The following is a 12,314-nucleotide window of genomic DNA, read 5'->3' on the forward strand; positions in this document are numbered from 1 at the left end:
GATCACTAAATCACACAACAAAAAGACTGCATAGTGCATTTGCAGGGTGACTACATTTTTATGCCCCACCTACGATAGTAGAGGGGCATTATGTTTTCTGGTCTGTGCCTCCGTTTGTCTGTGCGTCCGTCCGTTCGCTTCAGGTTAAAGTTTTTGGTCGAGGTAGTTTTTGATGAAGCCGAAGTCCAATCAACTTGAAACTTAATACACATGTTCCCTATGATATGATCTTTCTAATTTTAATGCCAAATTAAAGTTTTGACCCCAATTTCATGGTCCACTGAACATAGAAAATGATAGTGGGAGTGGGGCATCCGTGTACTATGGACACATTCTTGTTGTAACTTTAACAGACAAATTTAATTGCACTAAATTTGGAAAGCAGGGTCAAAATGTGGGCACTTCTATAGATAGATAGCTAAGGTATCCACATCTGCTGATTTGAAACCACTGCATAAACACATTAAAATATCAGAAACAACATGTACACATACACTCCTTAACAGGTTTTATAAGGTCTCATAAATGTAAGTGAAACTAAGCAGTATTTGTGAGAGCAGAAACATATATACATGTCTCTTGTGAGAATCAAATAAGTATTACATATTGTCATAACAAAGAAATATTTTAACTGAATTACTATCAATGAGCACATCAAACCTGTAATCCTTGATGTTCAAAGATGTAAGGAATTTCTGAGTTTTGAATATATAATTTCTTCAGTGCTCTGGAAGCAGGCGCGGATCCAGAGGGGGGGTTCCAGGGGTTGGAACCCCCCTTTTTTTTGGACGATCAATGCATTTGAATGGGGACATATAGTTGGAACCCCCCCTTTGTCCTGGGTTAGGAACCCCCCCCCCCCCTTTTTAAAATGGCTGGATCCGCCCCTGGGAAGGGTATATGCAAATCCTTCTCTATATGTGGGACCCATATTACTACTCATGGTAAAATACAAATTCTGTATTTAAGTCTCATTTTGTGATGTTACAATTGAGGAAATGAGGCCAAAGCAATATTATTATGAAGTTAATTAGGATCATGTGACATATTCCATAATGATCAACAAACTCTTGGTGGCTTCAAAAGTCTTGAATTTTTGTCACATCTCACAAAGAGTTGTTTATCAGCATAAACTATTTGTATAAAGTTTTATATTTCAATATAGAAGGCTTAGATAATTTAAACATTGTTTACAGAATGCAATATATTAGTTTATATGTTACAGTGTCCTTGAACTTATTTTCATGGTTATAAGCACTTATTTTAAAATGTCTTATTTAAATGTGCATTTCTGTCTAATAATGAGTGATAGGTTATCTGCATTTGGTATATGGAACCATTGCAAGTTGATTTATAGGATGATTGTGAGGTACCTTACCAGTCCACAGGATTCATTTGAACTTGACCTTATTTCCATGGTTCATTGGTCAATGTTAAGTTTTGGTGATGAGATATAAGCACTAGGTCATCTATAGATGGTATACATATAAAAAAGAAGATGTGGTATGATTGCCAATGAGACCACTATCCACAAAAGACCAAAATAACACAAACATTAACAACTATAGGTCACCGTACAGCCTTCAACAATGAGCAAAGCTCATACCGCATAGTGAGCTATAAAAGGCCCCGATAAGACAATGTAATACAATTCAAACAAGAAAATTAACGGCCTTATTTATGTAAAAAAATGAACGAAAAACAAATATGTAACACATAAACAACCGACAACCACTGAATTACAGGCTCCTGACTTGGGACAGGCACATACATAAATAATGTGGCGGAGTTAAACATGTTAGCGGGATCCCAACCCTCCCCTTAACCTGGGACAGTGGTATAACAGTACAACATAAGAACGAACTATAAAACTCAGTTGAAAAAGGCTTAACTCATCAGATGGACAAAAATACAGTGGACGCGGCCCGGTACTTATACATCCTGACACAAAAAGACACAATGAACAGATCTGAGAGTACTAGCAGCTAGTTCAAAGCCACTAACAACTAATAAAAAAATCATGCAACTAAGACTAAACTATCAATCTGACACATCCAACATCCAATGGATTTAGTGTAAAGACGTCATAAACAGCCAGAGAAAAACATGACCTTGTGCAACGCCAAAGTACAGGTATCGACAGATTGGAGTTCCATGAATATGTATATTTAGTTAGCTTTTAATTTACTGATAACAAAATCAATATTTATACCAATAAAATCAATATTCAATGATCTTATTACAGTATTGAATAGGTAACCTTTTAGAATAAGTTTATTTAAAGGAGTGACAAGTTTACATGGATCATTTCTAAATTGCCGGGCACGGTTAACAACATTTCTGTAAAAATAAGGATTTGCTATACCGTTTGAAATAAGTTTTCTACAGGTACAACCAAACTTCAAAACCAAATCTTTATATCTATGGAAAAATTTAGTAAAGGTTTCAAGTAATTTATGGTAACGATATCCCTGGTTTAATAATTTACCAGTAATACATAGGTTGCGTTTGTTAAAATCAAAAACGTCACAACAGACACGGGCAAATAAAAATGTACTTAGATTTTTGATTATTGGTCCAAATCGGGGTCCAAAATTAAACTTTGTTTGATTTCATCAAAAATTGAATCATTGGGGTTCTTTGATATGCCAAATCTAACTGTGTATGTAGATTCTTAATTTTTGGTCCCGTTTTCAAATTGGTCTACATTAAAGTCAAAAGGGTCCAAAATTAAACTAAGTTTGATTTTAACAAAAAATGAATTCTTGGGCTTTTTTGATATGCTGAATCCAAACATGTACTTAGATTTTTGATTATGGACCCAGTTTTCAAGTTGGTTCAAATCAGGATCCAAAATTATTATATTAAGTATTGTGCAATAGCAAGAAATTTTCATTTGCACAGTATTCAGCAATAGCAAGAAATCTTCAATTGCACAGTACTGCGCAATAGCAAGAAATCTTCAATTGCACAGTATTGTGCAACAGCAAATATTTTTAATTGCACAGTATTGCGCAATAGCAAGAAATATCTAATTGCACAATGTTGTGCAATAGCAAGAAATTTTCAATTGGAGTTATCTTTCTTTGTTCAGAATAGTAGTAGAATCAACTTAAATCATTGTTTTATACATGTACAATATACAATGTATATTCACTATACCAACCAATCTTTACCATTCAGTGATAACAAGCAGTTTATTTTACATTTTAATATTTTATGATGTATTTAAAAGAGTAGTTATTGTTGCAAACTCCATTAGAAATTTGAATTGATATCAGTTTTGGAAAAAGGGAAAGGAGGATGTGAAAAAAAAGGGGGGGGGGGCTAAATTTTTCTCATTTCAGATTTCATAAATAAAAAGAAAATTTCTTCATACATTTTTTTGAGAGGATTAATATTCAACAGCATAGTGAATTGCTCAAAGGCAAAAAAAAATAATTTAAGTTCATTAGACCACATTCATTCTGTGTCAGAAACCTATGCTGTGTCAACTATTTAATTTTAGATTTAAATAAGTTTGAAGAAGAAATCTTTAATTGATTTGTAAAATATTGACATTTGTTTTGTGTAAAAAACCCATATAATGTCAAAAATTTGATCACAATCCAAATTCAGAGCTGTATCACGCTTGAATGTTTTGTCCATACTTGCCCCAACTGTTCAGGGTTCGACCTCTTCGGTCGTATAAAGCTGCGCCCTGCGGAGCACCTGGTTGGTTATTATCTTGAATACTATTATAGATAGAAATAAACTGTAAACAGCAATAATGTTCAGCAAAATAAGAACTACAAATAAGTCCACATGACCAAAATTGTCAGTCAACCCCATTGCCCTTTATATAGTCAATTTTAACAACTTTTTCATTTTTTGTAACTTGTACAAAAATCTTCTTCTCTGAAACTACTGGGCCAAATTTAATCTAACTTGGCCACAATCATCCTTGGGGTATCTAGTTTAAAAAAAGTGTCCGATGACCTGGCCATCAAACCTAGATGGCCGCCATGGCTAAAAGTAGAACACAGGGGTAAAATGTAGATTTGGCTGTAATCTTCGAAACCAAAGCATTTAGAGCAAATCTGACATTGGACAAAATTGTTGATCCGGTCAAGATCTATCTGCCCTGAAATTTTCAGACAAATTGGACAACCTGTTGTTGGGTTGCTGCCCCTGAATTGGTAATTTTAAAGAAATTTGGCAGTTTTTGGTTATTATCTTGAATACTTTTATAGATAGAGATAAACTGTAAACAGCAATAATGTTCAGCAAAGTAAGATCTACAAATAAGTCAAACATGACCAAAATTGTCAGAGAACCCCTTAAGGAGTGATTGTCCTTTATAGTCAATATTGAACAACTTTTCGTCATTTTTGTAACTTGTACAAAAATCTTTTCTTTTCTAAAACTATGGGCCAAATTTAACCAAACTTGGCCACAATCATAACTAGGGTATCTATTTTAAAAAAGTGTCCAATGACCTCGCATACCAACCAAGATGGCCGACATCAGTAAATACAGTAACAAGTGAGCGACATAGGCTCTTGACAGCCTCTAGTTATATGACCGCAAAAGTATTTTTGGGATCGTATAATGGTATGATGTCGTATGTGTAGTCCGAAAACACACGAAGAAAAGATGAAGTTCAAAAGCATTAACATAAGCATTACACGGTCCTACTAAAAAGCGCCCGGGAATTGAAACATTCATACTAGTCTTGTTTTTGTGCTTTATTACAAATGTCTATTATCTGAATTTCCAAAATACTTGTCTAAAATTTAAAAAAAAATCAATGTGCATAACTTTTTTCATCGACACAAAGTTGTCTCATGCCAATACAAAATCTATATATTTCCCCCGGGCGCCTTTTCTTTTCCCCGGGGGCTTTTTCTTACCCGAGCACTCCCGGGTGCTTTTTAGTAGGACCCACATTACAACACAATTCCACGAAGAAACTGGAATGAACTGAATCAAAATATCTCGAGCAAAATATAGATTCACTGTCGTCACATATAAAGAAAAACATCCAAAACAACAAAAATGCCAACGAAGCATGGCTGACGTTTTAGAAACACTAAGTCGCCAGTATAGGCAAACACATTACATTTAAAATAGTCAAGTCCAATAAATGATTGCCATGGATAACCACCAAGATCAAGAAAATGCTGAAAAATACCTGTATAACCAAGCCAAAGGATCAAAATCACGGACAAACTAACACTATTACAAAAAACAAAAACAGAAACATCAAAAGAGAAATTAAAGGAAAGAAAATAATTATATTAATAACGCCAGAATTGAAGTAATGAATAATAACAACACAAACCTTTTTGGGGAAATATGTTAAACCAAAGAAACAGGATAATATGGGAGTAATGCCATAATAAAGAGACACGACAACATATTGAATGCAATATTTATTTGACAGTTCTTACGGGCTTTTTAATAATATTTGATTGAAATATGTAAAAATTGTTGTAATTTGTGAGAGAGTATAATTATAATCATTGACTGTTTTCTATTTTAAGTTTTTCAAGCAATTTTTAAAATGAAAAATACACTCAGATATTGAGTAACAAAATTATGTATAAAATTATATGTTTAGCCATTTACACGAGTTCGTGAAAACTAGTTGATTTTTAAATGAAAATAGCAATAAAGGTAAAATTATAATCGGAGTTATCGTTCTTTGTTCATTCGAACCAAACTACATTGATCGACAAAATATGACATCCCCAATTAAAAATATTACTATGCATGATGTATTGTGGTTTATTTTTTGTCGAATTTTCTGTTGTTTCGCTGTTTCCTCTTAAAGTTGAAAAGATACCGGAGGGATAGTCAAACTCATAGATTGAAAATAAACTGACAACGCCATGGCTAAAAATAAAAATAAAAACAGACACATAATAGTACAGAGGACGCAACATAGAAAACTAAAGACTAATCAACCGTGACGAACCCCACCAAAAACTTGGGGCGACCCAGGTGCTCCGGAAGGGTAGGCAGAACCTGCTCCTCATGTGGCACCAGTCGTGTTGCTTAATATATTACAAATCCGGTAAACAGTCTAATGCGGTAGGTCACATTGATTTGTTTTCTCTCTTTCGATTTATGGCTTTTGAACAGAGATATACAGTCATTCCCAAAAAATGGGTACAATTACAAAATTTCAGTGTCGCCGGCAAATAACCACAAAATGCAAGCTTAACATATGTCACAGATAATCTTTTTCGTGTTCTAAGTGATTAATATGTATACTAAAATAAAATTATATTCTTTTGTGATGTATATCGTAAATATATTTGTGTGATTTTCTATTCAATATACGGAAATCACACGAATTCCGAATGTCGCCAAGAAAAACTCCAAATATCGGTGTGAATTAAAATACTTTATTTCATCTAAATCATGATTAGATTTGCTTTTTTTATTTGACACTATATTAATTTTTATCCACAAAAATATTTTAGAATCAAAAGTTATAATATACACTTTGATTTACCCATTAAACCAATGTCGCCGATAAACGTATTTTAACCTACCGTAACGTATCTTTAGGTACAGTCAAAACAAATTTATATGATTGGAAATCATGCCTAAAGTGACTTTAAGCAAAGTTGATACATCAAATTTTAAAATCCTGCCTTTAACTTTTATTGCAATGAAACGAAAAATCAAAAAAAAATCTTCTCTTTCCCTTTTCTTCGATTGTCGCATATAAGAATCCAACCTACGTAACGCGTATTTTGGAACGCACTAACCAAGAACAAATCAAAATGATAATTATTGCATTGAAAGCACCCATAAAGCTTCTCAATAATCAGTTTTGAGAAAGCAACTCAACAATATTGTTACATATTTCCATGTATAATGTAAATAAAACTAATGCGGGGTTCACACATTGCCGATTATTGCTCCCGTTTGAGATCAGACAGCGATACGACACGAAAAGTCAAAAAGTCGGATTAGTATCCTCAATTATCTGGAATGTCCTATCATTGTCTGAACGCAGTCGTTTTAGTTCGTAACAGATTCCTACTGGTCGGGAAGGGTCCGAATAGTTCGGCAAAGCACCCCGACAGTTAGGTGCGTCCCGTAACATTCGGGGAAACTCAGCCGATTTTGTCTAGTCGGATTACAATCGTGCCTATGTCGTGACAGATTCTGCTGTATCGGATCGAATTCCTAACAATGTTCTGTGTATTCAGCACGGTGTCCTGTGGAACGGGAATGATCTGGAGAAGTCCCGACAATAACAGAATACAATACGACTGAGACCAGACAAAGCCGTTTGCAATACGATAGAGCGGACCGTGATAGGATTACGTTCCGACAGTACCTGATCATCCCGATTATGCCGACAGTTTTCGAACGGATAACTTCCGTCAGCGTCGGTTCACTGTCTTGTCACTATCTGATCTCTGTCGGATTACATTCGGTAGAATCGGGACGCAGTCGTGACAGACTCGGTCGAATTTTACCTGGCGAAATATACAAATCGAATTTCCATCCACGATTCACAGGATCTTGATCAGACTTTTGACAAATTTTAATCGGGAATGGTCCTGTCAAGGACGGCAGTAAAAATCGTGAATGTGTGACCCCAGCTTAACCTCCGTTTAAATAACCTCCGTGACGCAGTTATTTACAGTTAAGTTGTCAGACTTTTTTTATCAGTATCAGCGGCTGCCGACACTGCCGAAAGTCATTTCTGTAGCAGACATCATTTATTATAAAGAAAACAGACAAACAAAATACAGATTTTGAGAAAAAAAATGTTGTTTTGAGAAAGGTAGGTTAACTTGTTTTTTCCCTATTATGTGAGCAACATTATAACGTTTAATAAACTTGATTTCTCTAACAGGACTTTACTCTTTTTTAGATAACGATTTACTAAGAAAAAATGTTTAATTCTGTTGTCTTGTTTGTCATTTAATTCCAATATTTACATTCATTTATAGGTTTGCTGTTGGTAAGAACTGGAATTGTCCGTTATGGAGGTTTTAAATGTCGTTACGGAGGATAGACATTTTCGAAATGAAACTATTTTGACTTCAAAACTTCATAGTTGAGTATAATACATACATTATGGTGTGAAGGAAGATGACATTATCTGTATAGAGCTAATACAATTAAGTTGAACAGTATTCGGTTTAGGTAAAACATATTTTTGAGTGAAAGTTCATGAATCGTTACGGAGATTTTGACAAGAACAAGTCCATTTGACTAAAAGAAACATATGTCTCGGTTATTGTATAGAAAGGTATATACTATGAAAATTAGAGCGAGGGGCTTTGCCCCAAGCTCTTATTTTCATAGTATATACCTTTCTATACAATATCCAATTTAGCACATATTTACAACTTGAGTAATCCTGTAATTAGTCTATTTGATATGTTTTGGCTGACTGGATGTAGCTCATTTACGTAATTTTGTAAATCTACTCACTATAATATCATGGTAAAAATGAGATTTCAAAAGCCCCTTGACTTTAGAATGTAAAGAAGGTACCTTCTGGTGTAAGTATGTTTATTGATATGAACGAAGCGTTGTTTTACTATACATGTACTTATTTGCATGGTAAAATGACAAAATGAATTGACCAAGAGAAGACAATTCTTAAATTGCAGTAAAAGCTTTACATTCTTGAAAACATTTTTTAAATTTCACATAAAACCTAAAACTAGCTTTTGAATGAGTAAAAACAGTTGGATCCCCCTCCCACATCTTTGGTTGAAACTGTTAACACCTTTTAAAAATGGCTAGATCTGCCCCTGGTATGTACCCATAGGTAGTCTAGTAGATAGTTTATGTGTATGAAATATTTGTCACTGGACATTAGGCAACCAATTATCGACCAATTTATGACTACATATATCAAATTTCCCTTCAAACGATTCGTGGTTGACTCTTTTTGTGTACAAAGTAATTGCATGGAAGATAAAGGATTACACATTTTAGATTGAGTTGTACTTTAGTCAAGGTATAAAGCACCATTATTATTACTCTTTATTTAAATGAAAGAAACTTTTTTAATTGTTAAAAACAAAATTTAGATCAAAAGATCGATTAGTAGGATGTTAAAAATCTGTTTGAAAACTAATTACAAACTATTCAGTTAAGCCCCAGTCCCACTAGACCACGATCGCACCACGCTCACCGCGATCTAAAATAAAATGTAAATTTTCGTTGCTTTCACGATGCTACTACGTCCTCTCTACGCTTCTACAAAGATCCCGCTACGATTATACCACGTTCTCACCGCGCTTATTTTGCGACCTCACTACGCTTATCAAGATCTTTCTACGCTCTTCACGTTCTCACTACGACCAAACAACGAGTTATCCGATTGCAACACGATCTTATTGCGATTATTACACGTTCTTACCACGATTATACTACGTTCATAGCACGATCTTACTACGTTCTCAGCAATAACGTCAACATCGTGTTCCATATCAATACAGTTCCATTCCTTCTATTTCTGATTAAATCGTAGATTTCTCGGAAACAATACAGTCATGCCACCAAAATCTACCAGAACACGTGGGCATGGTGGTAGGAGTTGATGTAGAGGCAAAGGGAGCAAAGTAACGAATTCTGATCAAGCAGAGATGTCGGACCGACCAATCCAACATAAATTACAACCTATTGCTGGTCCATGAAGCTCAATGACGATATTTTAGTGAACGATAGCAGATATGACATAGATGTATCAATATATATAGGAAGATGTGGTATGAGTGCCAATGAGACAACTCTCCATCCAAGTAACAATTTATAAAAGTAAACCATTATAGGCCAAGGTACGGCCTTCAACACGGAGCCTTGGCTCACATCAATCAGCACGTTATAAAGGACCCAAAATATTACTAGTGTTAAACCATTTAAACGGGAAAACCAACGATCTAATCTATATAAAAACGAGAAGCATGGTTGAGTCGTTAGAGCAAATGGATAATTACATTCAAACAAACAAAATCTAGGGAGCTTTTTCATATATCTTATGTGAAAATGACAATGAGAATGATGGTCGTAGTGTGAACGTAGTCAGGTCGTAAGAAGAGCGTGATGAGGACGGCAAGGGCGTGCTAGAATCGTACTATGGTCGTGAACAGCGTGGTATAGTCGTAGTGGAAGCGTAGTTGGGTCGCAGTGAGAACGTGATGGTCGTAGTGAGGTCGTGATAACGTCGTTGTGAGATCGTAGCGCAATCTCTCCGAATAGAATCACGCTTTCGCTACACTCTCGCTACGATTGTACAGCGACCTTTGCGATCTTACTACGATCTTAGTGCGCTCTCACTACGCTTCTACTACGACATGATTTCGCCACGACCGCACCACGATTGTTTTGAACATGTTCAAAGTTGGCCACGCTCTTCACGATCTTGAAGACCTCACCACGACCTTGATACGACCTTACTGCGATCTACACGATCGCACTACGATCATCAAAATTTGCATTTTTTTCACAGATCGTAGTGCGATCGTGGCCTAGTGGGACTAGGGTATTAAATTTGGAACACATCATTTATTTCAAAATAGCCAGTAGCAATTTTTGTTCTAATATCTTGATTACAATACAATGAAATCTTACCCTTGTGGTCATTCATGCGTAGTTACTTAGTACACGGAAAAAGTATGTACTATGAAAATTAGAAGGCAAATTCAAGCAATTTGATTGGACGAGAAGTTGTAAGTATGTGCTAAAACTTGATAGAAAACAGTTTTTTAGTTTGTAATGTCAATAAATTGATTAGAAAAGCTAGCATTAAAGAGTTAAGTGTTACTATGTATCAGCATTCAGATACTGGTTTGCTATCAACCTCCGTAACAAAGATGGGGGTGTGGATTAATACAAGCATAAAAAATACATACAAGTAATTCAAAACATAAATAATAGGGTTTTTCCTGGAAAGCTGTATTATGAAACTAAAATATTATACAGCATAACATTTCATTAGTTTAATAAATCTATTGCTAAATAAGTTGTGAAAACTACTTATTTGAATTTTTTTTTAAACACTATATTAATTCAGACCTTAAAATTGGTATTTACTTTCAATATATACAGAATAATACGTATAAATCAGTTTGCTATGGTGTTAAATGTAACCCATTTCACATGAGCCTGGATTTAAATCTTGTGTTTTTCTCTAATGCAATTTTTAAGATGACTTTATATAACATTAACCTCCGATACGTTCATACTTACTTTGTCTTACAAAAAATGCTAAAACTAGAAAACAGCTAAAATGGTGTAAGTAAAAATTAAAAAAATGACAGACTAGATATAGACACAGAAGAAAACAACACACTCTCTCTGCTCAGTTGAAATTTATTTTTTAACAGTGTCTACATTCGAATTGTACCCATTTTTTGGGAATGACTGTATACTACTGTTGCTTTTATTTACCTTCTTTTTCCAGAACATGTATAAAAGGAATACCAAAATAAAGGTATAAATTGAGGAATGGTGAAAGTCTATAAAAGTTGATAAAGCCAAACGCTCAAATATATTACAGTTGTTAACTTTCAGTGATAACAGCAAATACCATGCTATTAATTTCTGATTATTTGAGTGAAACTGGGACATATATATTGAGTATAAAAGTCCCAGATAGAAATGTAATTTCTTGGAGACTACTGTATTGACTGTTTACTAATTTGGGTTTTTATCGACATTTGAATTAAAGAAATAAATACTAGACCATTCGTGATCATTGGACAGCAATCGAGAAACATTCGAAGTTATCCAAAATCTTTCCTGAGCCTCCTATGATTGCCTTCAAACAACCTAACAGCCTGAGAAATATACTTGTCCGTGCTGACCATTCCAAACCTAACCATACTGTAGGTAATTGCCAGCCTTGTTGGGATAAGCGCTGCAAATGTTGCAACCAATTGCAGCATTCATCAACATTTCACAGTAAGACCACAGAAAAGACATTCAAGATCTTCTGCAATGTCAACTGCAAAAGCTCAAACGTGATTTACGTTCTTGAGTGTCCTAGATGTGGTCTCCAATATGTTGGTGAATCTATGCAGCCATTTCACAAACGCCTCAATGGCTACAGGAGTGACCTCACAAAAAAAACGTATATTCCTGTCAGCCAAAACTTCAGGTTACCAGATCACAATCTGAAAGATTTTGATCATATGAAGATCCTTGTGATCGAGCAGGATTGTACATGGCAAAATAGGCAAAGAGAAAATCGGGAGAAGTTTTGGATAAAAACACTGGGTGTCCTCCATCCAGATGGAATCAATAGAAAGAAATAATTAAATTTACAGTCTAGTGTTTATATTATT

This window comes from Mytilus edulis, chromosome 1 (assembly GCF_963676685.1).
Source record: "Mytilus edulis chromosome 1, xbMytEdul2.2, whole genome shotgun sequence".
Lineage (NCBI taxonomy): Eukaryota > Metazoa > Mollusca > Bivalvia > Mytilida > Mytilidae > Mytilus > Mytilus edulis.